Genomic DNA, 14,804 nt, shown 5'->3' with positions numbered 1-14,804 from the left:
TCATCTCAAGACTGCTGTGTCTGCGAATGTCATTAAGATGCTCTGCAAAGCGGTTTTTAAATTTCCTTATGGTGGAACCAACATACTGCACTGCACAAGTGGTGCATTCTGCTAGGTAGATTATGTGGGTAGTGTCGCAATTAATTAAATTTTTCATTTTAAAAGAGCTACCTGTTGTCGTTGAAGTGAAGTATTTTTTTTTTTTTTTTCACAAATGGGCATAGGGGACATCTTGGAGCTGCACATCTGTGGAAACCTGAAGTATACAACCATGTTTGTTTTCCAGTGTCATTCGTACTTCTGTGTACTGGGTGAAAGTATATTGCCTATAGTCTTTACTCTTTTCGCTACACATCTGACCCCAGCCGCAAGAACCCGTTCACACTGCTTATCTTGGTAAAGTATAGGTACGTATTTTTTTTATTATGTGTTGTATTTGTTGGAATTGTGGACTGTATGGTGTTGAGAATGTAAGGGGCATTTGTTTATTCTTGTTGTTGTATTTTTTTTCTATCTTGTAAGGCCCCCTTCACACGTCCGGAAAAACCACCCGGATTTCCTATCAGGAAATCCGGACGGATTTCCGGACGCATAGACTTTCATTGGACACGGACACCCTTCCGGAATTTTCCGGAGGGCTGTCCGTTCCGGAAAATAGGACCAGATTTTTTAGAACCGGTCCTATTTCTGTCCGGAAATCCGGCCCGGACGCCCCCATAGGAGTCTATGGGAGTGCCCGGGCCCCGGACGCTTTCCTGATGCACATCAGGAAAGCGTCCGGAGTTCCACTCACCTTCCGCCTCTGCTCCTGCTGCCTCTTCGCTGCCTCTTCATCCGCAGGTACCCCCGGCAGCCACTCGCGGCACCCACGCCCTGCTGACAGGCCATGATGGGAGTTGTACTTCTGCAGCCTGTGGCCATCCAGGTGGCAGAAGTACAACTCCCACCATGCCCCTGCTGACAGATCATGATGGGAGTTGTACTTCTGCAGCCTGTGGCCATCCAGGTGGCAGAAGTACAACTCCCACCATGCCTTGCTGACAGATCATGATGGGAGTTGTACTTCTGCAACCTGGATGGCCACAGGCTGCAGAGGTACAACTCCCATCATGTACTGCAACCTGGGTGACCACAGACTGCAGAAGTACAACTTCCATCATGACCTGTCAGCCAAGCATGATGGGAGTTGTAATTCTGCAAGCTATGACCATCCAGTTTGCAGAAATACATGTCCTATTTTTTTTCTCATCAGGAAATCCTGAAGGTTTTTCCTGATGGTTTCCTGATGGTAAAAACGGATTACTGTCAGGAAATCCTGATACTATCCTGATGACATTTAAGGCCTCCTGATCAGGTATCCTCACAGTAAAAACTGACACGGACGTGTGAATGGGGCCTAAGTGATAATTTCTATCCCTATTTTCTGCAATATTTCTCGCTCTTGTTATGTGTTGTTCTTTGTACCTCTGGCTTTCAATCTATTTGTAAGTTGAATGGCTGCTTGTATGTATGTGTTTTCTTCTGAGCAGTTTCGGCAAGTACGGATAAATTCTCCAATAGGCAAATTTTTTATTACGTGTATGGGATGTTCACTATCCGCGTGTAGTATACCGTTGCCTGAGCAAGATTTCCTATATAGTTTAGAGAATACCATCCCTTCTCTCAGTGTTAGTTCTGTGTCTAGGAACACTATGGATGTTTTATCATATTGATATGTGAACTGTAAATTCAACGTGTTACCGTTGATGTAATCCAGAAAGTCCTTTGCTTGCTTTTCATTTCCCGTCCACATAAGGAGATCGTCTATGTACCTCCCGTACCACTTTATCAACTCACCATACGGATTGTTGGTACTGTACAAGACGACCTCCTCCCTTAATTACCTCAGTCCGTTGCTGCCTCCCTACATGTTTTCATCAGCTATAGTGATGGTTTCCTCAGGGGTTCTCAGGGGATACATGCTGGGCATAACCTGTAACAGACAAATAGGCAGGGCTGGCGTTAGGAGGGGGGGGGGCAAACAGGGCAATTGCCCGGGGCCCCCTACTGCAGTTACAGTAAGTGTTAGCAGGGCCGTTTTAATACATTGGTGGGCCCAGTGCACAGCCCTCAAGAGTGGGCCCCCCCCTTCCCTTTTGGCACATTGTATAATGTACTGAATTTGCCCCCACACCTGTATCAAGAGCCCCAATACATACAGTAGTTACCTAATAACACTATTTCCACCATACAGTGATTACATATTACATAAAAACTGCACTAAACAAAACAAAGATATCGCCAATGATACCATTACATAATACCGCCACATCATGACCCCTAACACTACAACCCTATAACAGAGTGCAGTTACATCCAGTGACTCACCGGGGGCGTCTTCTCTGATCAGAGTCTGTCACCTTTTCTTTTTCTCTCCATCCAGCCTGGGCCACCTTGAAGTCTTCCCCTGGCTGTGAATCTTCTCTCCAGAATTTGCCAGACAAATATTTTAGGCTCCAACACATACAGTAGTTAGGTCCCTTGTACCCCTATACAGTAGTTACACCCCTCTGTACCCCTACATAGTTACACCCCTCTGTGCCTCCATAGTTTTAAGGTGTCCCTGTAGTATATAGCCCCTCATGTGCTCCTCCAGTTATATACAGCCCTCCTGTGCGCTCCCCCATTAGTATATAGCCCCCCTGTGCACTCTCCCCAGTAGTATATAGCCCCCCCCTGTGCTCTCCCAAAATAGTATATAGCCCCCCTGTGCTCTCCCACAATAGTATATAGCCCCCCTGTGCTCTCCATAATAGCCCCCCCTGTGCTCTCCCCCATAGTATATAGACCCCTGTGCTCCCCAATAGTATATAGCCCCTGTGCTCCCCAATAGTATATAGACCCCTGTGCTCCCCAATAGTATATAGACCCACTGTGCTCCCCAATAGTATATAGCCCCCTGTGCTCCCCAATAGTATATAGCTCCCCTGTGCTCCCCTGTAGTATATAGCCCCTGTGCTCCCCCATAGTATATAGCCCCCTGTGCTCCCCCATAGTATATAGCCCCCTGTGCTCCCCAGTAGTATATAGCTCCCCTGTGCTCCCCAGTAGTATATAGCTCCCCTGTGCTCCCCATAGTATATAGCTTCCCTGTGCTCCCCATAGTATATAGACCCCTGTGCTCCCCAGTAGTATATAGTCCCCTGTGCTCCCCCATAGTATATAGCTCCCCCATATTATATAGCTCCCCATAGTATATAGACCCCTGTGCTCCCCATAGTATATAGACCCCTGTGCTCCCCAGTAGTATATAGTCCCCTGTGCTCCCCCATAGTATATAGCTCCCCTGTGCTCCCCCATAGTATATAACTCCCCTGTGCTCCCCCATAGTATATAGCTCCTCTGTGCTCCCCCATAGTATATAGCCCCCTGTGCTCCCCCATAGTATATAGCCCCCCTGTGCTTCCCCATAGTATATAGCTCCCCTGTGCTCTCCCATAGTATATAGCTCCCCATAGTATATAGCTCCCCTGTGCTCCCCGATAGTATATAGCTCCCCTGTGCTCCCCCATAGTATATGGCTCCCCTGTGCTCCACCATAGTATATGGCTCCCCTGTGCCCCCCATAGTATATAGCTCCCCTGTGCTCCCCCATAGTATATAGCTCCCCTGTGCTCCCCCATAGTATATAGCTCCCCTGTGCTCCCCCATAGTATATAGCTCCCCTGTGCTCCCCCATAGTATATAGCTCCCCTGTGCTCCCCCATAGTATATAGCTCCCCTGTGCTCCCCCATAGTATATAGCTCCCCTGTGCTCCCCCATAGTATATAGCTCCCCTGTGCTCCCCCATAGTATATAGCTCCCCTGTGCACCTCCATAGTATATAGCCCCCTGTGCTCCCCATAGTATATAGCTCCCCTGTGCACCTCCATAGTATATAGCTCCCCTGTGCACCTCCATAGTATATAGCTCCCCTGTGCTCCCCCATAGTATATAGCTCCCCTGTGCTCCCCAGTAGTATATAGCCCCCTGTGCTCCCCCATAGTATATAGCCCCCTGTGCTCCTCCATAGTATATAGCCCCCTGTCCTCCCCCCATAGTATATAGCCCCCTGTGCCCCCCCATAGTATATAGCCCCCTGTGCTCCCCAATAGTATATGCGCTCCCCCTCCCATATAACATTGAAAAAAACAAACACTTTTACTCACCTAGGTCCACGCGTTCCTCTTTTCTTCCCTCTTGTGGCCGCACTTTCTGCGGTCACAAGAGGCTGCACTCCCCTTACCCTCGCGCCGACGCTCCAGTGACGTCGGGCGCTAGAGGGAGAGTGGGGCCTTTTGTGACCGCAGGAAGTGCGGCCACAAGAGTGACTGACAGGGAGGGAGCCAATGGCTCTCTCTCTGTCAGTGTCGCTGCAGCGCTGAAGCGCCGCAGCAGCAGCGGGCGGCGGCAGCGGCGAACGCCGGGGCCCTGCAGGGGGCGCCATGGAGGGGTAAGTAGATTACCCATCCATGGCGCTCCCCCCTGACAGGCTGGTGGCCGGAGCCCTGTGCGACCGCGTTGGTCGCACATAGCAACGGCAGGCCTGCTCGGGGGGGCCCCTGTAACCAGTGGGCCCGTTGCACGTGCACCATGGGCCCTCTGGTTAAAGCGGCCCTGAGTGTTAGGGGGCAGGAGCGCACAGATAGCATCCAGCAGCCTCTGGGAGTGATCCCTGGTCACAGCTATTGGCTGCTATTAGGGTAGATGCTAGGGGTCACATTGAGGCTGCAGGACGCTCTGCTCCCCGTGTGTGCTCACTCTTCCTCCCTCCAGCTTTTCTTCCTATCCATGTGACCTCCCTCCTACATCATGTGACCTACTCCATCGTCCTGCTGCCACTGGTGTATTGTTACAGCAGTCGGGACGAGGAGAGGGCTGCAGTATGAGGATCCCAGCCTGCTGCTGCAAGAACATGAGAGGGATGCACCACTACTCCCAGCAAGCTGCTAGAGGGAGTAAGTATGCTGTATATGCAGTGTATAATGGATGAATGTAGTGTGTGTTACATGTCAGGTGTGTACTGGATGGTTTGGATTTGTATAATGTGTTTTCATGCATGTCTTAGTGTGTGTGTGTGTGTGTGTATATATATATATATATATATAATTTATAATTATTAGTGTGTGTATCAGCACTGCTGACTCCACTGTCCAGCAGCAGTGTTGAGGTGAATAGACTGTATATAGGAGCTGCAGCCATTCTCTGGCCTCATCAGTTCTATGTAATTGCTGCAGGTGACCACTGAGGCCGGTGATTGGCTACAGCTCCTATGTATAGTGTATGATGATGTCACTAAGGCAATACAGTGTATTTTATTGAGAAAAAAATGTGGTATTCTGTCCTAAAGTGGTGGTCGCTCTATGGCGGTAATATTGGTCTGTATATAGTGTGTATAGTTTCATTATGCAGTGGTCAGTCTATGGCGGTAATATTGGTCTGTATATAGAGTTATTTTGTGGTGGTCAGTCTTTGGCAGTAATATTGGTCTGTGTATGGTATCATTGTGCAGTGGTCAGTCTATGGTGGTAACATAATGACTCTATATATACACTATATACAGAACAATATTACCGCCATAGCATGTCCACCACATAATGACTCTATGCGCCGTATACAGACCAATATTACCGCCATAGACTGACCACCACATAATATTGGTCTGTATATATTGTATATGAAGTCATTATTCAGTGGTCAGTCTATGGCAGTAATATTGGTCTGTATATAGTGTGTGTATATATAGTCATTATGTGGTGGTCAGTCTATGGCGGTAATATTGTTCTGTATATAGTATCACTATACAGTGATCAATCTATGGCAGTAATATTGGTCTGTGTATAGAGTCATTATGTGGCGGTCATGGTGTGGTGCTAATATTGGCCTGTATATATAGTGTATATAGAGTCATTATGCGGTGGTCACTCTATCGTGGTAATATTGGCCTATATCAGGGGCGTAACTAGGATTCATGGGGCCCCATAACAAAGAACTGTATGCCCCCCCCCCTCCCCTCCCAGACACACACTCACCTGTCCTAGCGCAGTTCCCCGACGCGACAGTCATGCACCATGGAGCTGGGAGAATAAAGGAATGCTGCGTCTGGCAAAGTGAGTATGTTAATGGGGGGGGGGGGGGGGGGGGTTGGGAAGCTCTTGTAGCAGTGCATGGTGAGGGTTATTGTTCTCTGTGGGTAATCCTACCTGACCTGGTTTCTGCTCTGGCCTCCTCTTCTGGTCCTGTCCTGTCTGGTGGGGAGAGCTCTCGTCCAGGAGGAGGGGGAGAACGGGGGTCACAGGCGGCCCAGAAACACCATCTGGGGGGCTCCAGGGCACTGCTCAAGTATTAGTGAGGTGGCAGAGGGACGTCAGGCACGGGGATCTGTGGCAACGGGCGCTGGGGCCGCGCCGACATGCTGCGCCGGGGAAGGGGGGGGGAGCTCTCATTTGTGGGACGCGGAGGGGGGCGGGTGTCAGAGATGTGCTGCTCCTACGGCCATGACGGGCGAAGCGGGGTGTCGGCTCACGGGGGTGGGGGGTGGGGCGTGTCCTGAGATGCCGATGTTGTAGTGTCATTAAGGCAGGCTACGCTTTGCCATGGGGGGGGGTCCGCTGCTGCGTGCTCTACCTTTTATGGTAGCTACGCTACTTGATAAGGGGTGTAGTAGTGGAGGTATAGTGGATATGGGGTGTGGTAGTGGAGGTATAGTGGATATGGGGTGTAGTAGTGGAGGTATAGTGGATGTGGGGTGTAGTAGTGGATATGGGGTGTAGTAGTGGGTGACTGGGGGGAAACTGAATGGGACTGGGGGACACTGAAGGGGACTGGGGTGACTGAGGGGGAATGGGGTGACTGAGGGGGAATAAGGGGACTGGGGTGACACTGAGGGGGGACACTGAAGGGGAATGGGGTAAAACTAAGGGGACTGGGGTGACACTGAAGGGGACTGTGGGGACTGGGGGGAATTAGGGGAATGGGGGGGCACTGGGGTGACTGAGGGGGAATGGGGTGACTGGGGGGACACTAAGGAGGACTGGGGTGACTGAGGGGGAATTAAGGGACTGAGGGGGGACACTGAAGGGGACTAGGGGGAATTAGGGGAATGGGGGGACACTGAGGGGGACTGGGGCAGCTGGGGGTGATTGGAGCAAAAGGGCACATATACCACCTCCTCCTCCTCTCACCTCCACACACACACATTCCCCTCCCGGCCAGACATGGAGCTCCCCAGTCTCTGGAAGCAGCCGCAGGGACCACAGGAGAAGGTGATCACGTCGCTGCGGGTCCTGGAGCTGTACAGCAGTACGGGGGTCTGCACTGAACCCCGCAATCCCGCTGTTCAGCTGCAGGACCTGCAGTGGCACGATCACCTTTTCCCCTTCGACATGACAGCACCACGGAGAGAGGGACCCCGCCCCCAGGGAAAGGAAACCTGAAGCATAAAAGGATTAGGCCCTCCTCTCAACCTCAGTGTGGTTCCCTGTCCCTGCGGGAAGCCTGGAGTATGGAGGCTCTGTGAGTCTCCTAAAGCAGTGATTTTCAACCTTTTTTGAGCCGCAGCACACTTTTTATACTTAAAAAATCCCGGGGCACACCACCAACCAAAATGGCACAAAATGACACTAAAACAGTACATATTATACATATAGTTAATAATATAGATTCTAAATGTGTATTTATACTCACTGGGCCTGTTTTCTTCTCCCCCCTGTGCTTCTCTCCACCATACTTCTCCCCCCTGCTTCTCTCCTGTGCTTCTCTCCCCCATGCTTCTCTCTTGTGCTTCTCTCCCCCATGCTTCTCTCCTGTGCTTCTCTCCATCATACTTCTCCCCCCTGTGCTTCTCTCCTGTGCTTCTCTCCACCATACTTCTCCCCCCTGTGCTTCTCTCCTGTGCTTCTCTCCACCATACTTCTCCCCCTGCTTTTCTCCTGTGCTTCTCTCCACCATACTTCTCCCCCCTGCTTCTCTCCTGTGCTTCTCTCCACTATACTTCTCTCCCCCTTGCTTCTCTCCACCAAACTTCTCTCCCCCCTGCTTCTCTCCGCTGTTTCTCTCCCCCATCCCTAGGTTTCTCTTCCCCATTGTTGTCTCCTGTTTCACAGGGGCACCATAGTTTGGGGAACTTTCCCCGCGGCACACCCGACCATGTGTCGCGGCACACTGGTTGAAAATCACTGTCCTAAAGGATTAAAAAAGAAGCCGGAGCTTCCCCATTTGCTGGGGCCTATTCTAGTGGAATGACCGGGGGGATGGCTCTGCATAGCGCCGGTGTAGTGCTATAAGCCCGACTCACCATGACCAGCCGTATTTCCAGAACGGCAGAGGAGCCGGATTGGAAGCCCCGGGATCTGCTAGTGGCAGCCGCGGGGTATTCAGAGGCAGTTGTGGGCCGAGGCAGTAAGTCACGTCCGTACGGAGCGTGCTTTCCACAGTGCGGCGACTTCCGGTTTGACGCTGCGCGGTGACGTGGTGTGGGAGTCACGCGGCGCACAAGAAGTGACGTCAGACGCTGGAAGATCCTAGAAACAGTGTGGGGTGCGCGGTGGTGAGCTCGGCCAGCATACTCACAAGCTACAATGAGTTCCAGCAGCGAGGCTAGGAAGGATTCCTCTGGGGCTCAGGCCTCTTCCCGGGTATTGAATCACTTCTCCCCTGGTTGGGGTGGTAAGATGATCAACTTTTATTTTCCCTAATAGTATATTTTTCTTTTCTTATTTTTCTACAAATCATATATTAGTATTAGTCTAGAAAATCTAAATCCTCCAGACATAAAGAATGCAGAGTGTGCAAAGTCAGACTTAGCTCCAGCTATGATAAGCCAGCTTGTGAACAATGTATTGGAAGATTGGTAGCTGCGGAGGTTCCAGCCATGGACTCTATTCTGTCCTCTGTAAAAAATGTAATAAGAGATGAAATTCAAAATTTCCTTAAAAGTGCTGCTACAACTCCGGTTAGTGTTCCGGGACCCTCCCAGAGGATTACTACGGTATCTATACCTGACCATGAGGAAGGGGAAACTAGAGAAGAAGAGGCAGACGCAGCAGGATTCGAAGATTTTGACACTGAGACAGGAGTTAAGGCCATATTTTCATTAGATGTGTGTACCTTAGTTAACCCTTTAAGGGCCGTGCTAACTTTCGTTTTTGCGTTTTCGTTTTTTCCTCCATGTGCTTAAAAGGCCATAGCACTTGCATTTTTTAACCTACAAACCCACGAGCCCTTATTTTTTGTGTCACTAATTGTACTTCGCAATGACAGGCTGAATTTTTCCATAAAATATGCTGCGAAACCAGAAAAAAATTATATGCGCAGTGAAATTGAAAAAAAAAACCAATTATTTTTCTTTGGGGGGGCTTCATTTTTACACCGTGTGTCCTATGGAAAAACTTAGTTGTTATATATGTTCCTCAAGTCATTACGATTAAAACAATATAGAACATGTATAACTTTTATTGTATCTGATGGCCTGTAAAATATTAAAACCATTGTTAACAAATATACGTTCCTTAAAATCACTCTATTCCCAGGCTTATAGCGCTTTTATCCTTTGGTCTATGGGGCTGAGTGAGGTGTCATTTTTTGCGCCATGATGTTAACTTTCTATCGGTACCTTGATTGCGCATATGCGACTTTTTGATCGCTTTTTATTACAATTTTTCTGGATTTGATGCGACTGAAAATGCGCAATTTTGCACTTTGGGATTTTTTCGCGCTTACACCATTTACCGTGCGAGATCAGTAATGTGATTAATATTTCGGGCGATTACGCACGCGGCGATACCAAACATGTTGGTTTATTTATTTATTTTTTTTTATTTGTAAAATGGGAAAAGGGGGGTGATTCAGACTTTTATTAGGGGAGGGGATTTTTTATTAATAAAAACACTTTTTTTTACTTTCACTTACAGTAATATAAAGCCCCCTGGGGGACTTCTATATACACAGAACTGATCTCTCATTGAGATCAATCCTGTGTATATAATAGAGCAATGATCCATCAGATCATGGCTCTATTATAATGGTCTGCTACAGACCATCTAAATAGATTGCCGAGTCGGGAACAGCGTCGGAGCGACGCTGAGCCCCGGCCGGCTGAGTACAATGGATCTTCCCGCCGCGATCGCATCGCGGGGGGGAGATCCCCCACTAGACACCAGGGAGAGGGGCCACATTCACTGTTCAAATGCAGCTGTCAGCTTTGACAGCGGCATTTGAATGGTTAATTAGCCGGCCACGGCGATCGGCCGCGCCGGCTAATACACGCGGTCCCTGGCTGCACTTAGCAACCGGGGACCGCGCGCTGCAGAGAGGGCTCACGCCGGGAGCCCTCTCTGTTTACTCTTAACGGCCGCATGACGGGTATACCCGTCATGCGTCGTTAAGAGGTTAAAGAAGTTCGCTCCACAATGGAAATTGAAGATCCTAAAGAACCTAAGTCCATTCAGGACATTATGTTTGGAAGTTTAGAGGAAAAGAAAGAAGGTTTTTCCAGTGCACAGGAGCATATCAGCTCTTATTAATAAAGAATGGAGTAAGCCGGGGAAAAAAGGCTTCATTCCTAGGGCAGCCAAGAGGAAACACCCTTTTGAGGAAACTGATAATCCATCGTGGGATAGAGCTCCAAAGATAGATGTGTCTATCTCTAAGATGTCACGTAAAGGGTCCTTACCTTTTAATCATCTAGGGGTACTCAAGGACCCCATGGATAAGAAGGCGGAGGGGTTTCTACAGAAAACTTGGGAAGCCGCCACAGGAAGTTTCAAACCAAACATTGCAGGCACTTGCGTGGCTAGGTCAATGATGGTTTGGCTTTCCCAGCTAGAGAGAGATTTTCAGGCTGATGATTTTAAGGAAAAATTCACTACAGCTTTACCTCTGCTTAAAAAATCTGCCTCCTTTCTAGCTGATTCATCCACTGATGCACTCAGGTTTTCTGCTCGTTCAGCTGCACAGTTCAACTCGGCCCGTCGAGCCCTGTGGTTAAAGAACTTGTCAGGGGATGCGGCAGCTAAGGCAAAATTGTGCACCATACCCTGAGAAGGAGAATATATATTTGGGACTGTGCTAGATGATCTACTGGATAAGGCCGCAGACAAAAAGAGAAATTTTCCAGCTACTTTTCAAGGGAAACGATTCCAGTCCTTTCGAGGTCAAGGAAAGGAAAAGTTTCACAGAAAGAATACGGACAAGTCCAGTAGAGGAAGAGCCTACAACAAGTCAAGAGGCTATATGTTCTCCCAAAAATCTGACTCAACAAAGAAGTCCTCCTCGCAATGACGCCAGATTTCGAGTGGGGAGAAGTTTAACCACACACCCAAAGGAGGGCCAAAAGCCCAAAGAAACACACCTACATGGTCCCTAAGTCTAAAATGTAACTTTTAATTAGCTTCTATTAAAATATTGACAATTGTATGTACCTGCACGTTAAAACCACACACACAACTGTCCCTAGTAAATGATAGATATGTCCCTAGTAGGGATAAAGTGAATCAGATAGCTGCAGACTATTGACTGTTCACTACTAGTTGTATATATATGTAAACACTGGGATCAGTTGAGGTAGTATTAAAACAAAAACCGCATAGCCCCTCAACTAGTTTCACCCAGTCATGGGCGTCATCAGGAGGAGGGCTTATGACCCTTAGGGGTCAGCCAAACGACCTACCAATCATATTTATGGAAAGGTCATCATCATCAATGTTTGATATAAACCGCCAATCCCCTACACCCACGTCAGACGCCAACATCGGTGACCGGAGGCAATGGGCGTAACAAAGTAAATCCACCATTGACGTCTCTTACCTTCATATTACCCCTCCTCTTGCTCCGCTCCAATCATAAGGAGGGGGATTCTCCGTACGTCGTCACCTACGACAGTAGGACTTCCGGGTCATGTGCCGCTGTTAATGACACTACGTCACGTGTCTCTGACGCGATCGTCACATGACTGTGATGTCATCCAGACTCCGATCACATGATCGGGCCAAATCCCCTTGTTGACAGTGTGCCATTGATGTGCTGAATTCTTATCTTACATCCCGTGCATGCGCACTTGTCTACATATCTCCCAACTCATACAATTCTATTCATAACTATGGTATCACAAAGTGATTTAACCATAGTCCCTCAGTATAAAATGATCACATCGTATTACATAGAGGTAAGTATATTTAGTAACGTAGCAATTACACATATTTCTTAGAAAAAACTGATCTCTCTTTGAAAAAAACAGATTATTTAACTTCTTAAGGACCCATGTCGTACCGGTACGTCATGGATCACTGTCACTTAAGGACCCATGACGTACCGGTACGCGGGTCCTTTAAGAGGGCGCCGCGGACGGACGGGTCCCGATCGGGGGAGATAGCCTGCTATAATACATAGCAGGCCATCTCTCCCTGTCGGCATGGAGGGTTGTTAACCCCCCCATGCCGACGATCGCCGCTATTGGCTGATCAGCCCATAGCGGCGATCGGAACCTTTCCGGGCCATCGGTGGCCCGATGACCCAGAAGAAAATGGCGGTCGGTGCTGTCCGAGGACTGCACCGACCGCCATTACTGTAAAAAATAATGGTGGTCACAGTACCACCGTCCCGATCGCCGTGAACGGCCGGCCGGTACCGGCCGGCCGTTCACGGCGATCACAGTCCCAAGTAATACCTGCTCCGGACCCCTCAGCTAGGTAGCTGAGGAATCCGGAGCAGGTATTTGTACATTACTCACGTGTCCCAGGGTCCTGATCGGCGTCTTCCGGGTTCCCGGCGTCCTCTTCTTCTTGTCTGGTCTTCGGCTTCTTCCGTGACGTCCCGATCGGCTTGTTTCGGCTCCAGCGTCGTCTTTTTAAGTATTTTTCCGGCTCCAGCGTCGTCTTTTTTCGGATCTTGCGCTCTGCTGCCCCCTATCGGCTGATAAGTGTAATACACGTATCAGCCACTATAGGGATGTTCAGAATGTAGTAAAAGTTTTTTTTTTTTTTCCAATTTTTTTTCTTCTATTTTCCGCACCCTATCGCCGCTGAGTGTTGATCAGCATCGCACGAAAGTGCGCTGCTAATCAGCAACTCCTACTTTTTGGCAGAGAGTGTTTTTTTCTATATCCTACTGCCACGGTCTGCTGATAAGGGCCGCACATAAGTGCAGCATTTCTCAGCAACACCATTTTTGGCGTAGGTTTTTTTTTATACTTACTGTAAAAAAACACGTAAAAAACACTACATTACACCACACTACACTACATTGAATAAAGTTTTACACTACACCACTACATACCCCATATACCAATCCCTATATAAAAGTGGCCAGTGAGGATGTATGTGGGGGATCCTTCATTCCTCCATTCATCCTCATCATCCTGTGACGTGTCTGGGGGTAGCGTAGCGTACACTGCCCCCCAGACACGTCCCAATAAGAGATCACGGTATGGCGTGAAATTCTACAAACTCTGTGAGAGTACCTCAGGGTACACTTACAGATCCAGGGTACGTGCACACTGCGCAATGGCGAAGGATAACCCTTTGTGCATTCCGCAGCTGGCACCCGCCGGCGGACTGATGCGGGCGCGTGTCTCCACCCGTGTCATAGGCTCCATGTTATGCACGGGCGGATTCCATCGTCCGTCCAAAGAATGAACACGTTGGACGGAGAGCGGAATCCGCCCGTGCATAGAATGGAGTCTATGACACGGACGGAGAGGCGCGCCTCCATCAGTCCGCCGGTGGGTGCCAGCTGCGGAATGCACGAAGGGTTATCCTTCGCCATTCCGCAGTGTGCATGTACCCTTAGAGTGTATGAAGGAAGGGACACCCAAATCCAGCCCCCAGATGCCCCCCGCCATCCTCGGAGTTAGTGGGAAAATCGTCCGGGAACTGATCTTCCCACTGCTGGATAAAGGTCACCACCTGTACGGGGATAACTTTTATACCAGCACCCCCTCTTCCGGTCCCTCGCTGCCCGAGCTACTGTAGCTTGCGGCACGATCCGAAAATATCAGAAGCAGTAATAGAGCCCTAATATTTAGCAGCCATGGAGCGGACCCAGCGCTTCTGGATATGAAGGACCCCGTATCGCACCAGGGCAACATTTTCCAGGTGACGTCCCCCACACTGGAGAACGGGAGACCCGAGAAGAAGTGCAGAGTGTGGCGTAACAGGGGGATGAGGAAGGACACCATTTTCCAGTGTGACACCTGTCCTGATCACCCCAACCTCTGCATACTGGATCGCTTCAAGGCGCACCACACGTCATCGGATTTCTACATTTTCTAAATTCTGTCCCTTATTCCTATTTCAGGGGTCACGTTGATCCAGGGATTATTCTGATCGCCATTATGGAGTCGGGAAGGAATTTTTCCCAGTGATGAGGCTACTGTCGTCTGCCTCACAAGGGTTTTTTGCCTTCCTCTGGATCAACAGAGGTTGAATTTGATGGACACCTGTCGTTTTCAACCTTATAAACCAATAATTGGCCTAATACCCCCAAATAAATTAGAATTGTCCCTTTTCCCCAGCTAAATAGGTATGGCCGCCATTCCAATTAGAGGATGCCACGATGCAATTACAAAGCCTCTGTGCGGCCAGGACAGTAGAAACCCCCCACAAGTGACCCCATTCTGGAAACTACACCCCATAAGGAATCTAACAAGTGGGGCAGCGGGTATATGGCCCCCTAGTGACGGCCACATTTGGGACGTGAAAATGAAAAAAATTGTATTTTTTATTTTCACGGCACATGTTCTACACATGTGCCCATCACCAGTGGGGTCCATATGCTCACTGCACCATTT

The sequence above is a fragment of the Dendropsophus ebraccatus genome, chromosome 9, assembly GCF_027789765.1.
Source record: "Dendropsophus ebraccatus isolate aDenEbr1 chromosome 9, aDenEbr1.pat, whole genome shotgun sequence".
In the NCBI taxonomy this organism is placed as follows: Eukaryota; Metazoa; Chordata; class Amphibia; order Anura; family Hylidae; genus Dendropsophus; species Dendropsophus ebraccatus.
The sequence above is the reverse complement of the archived record's forward strand: the minus strand, read 5'-3'. Positions refer to the sequence as shown.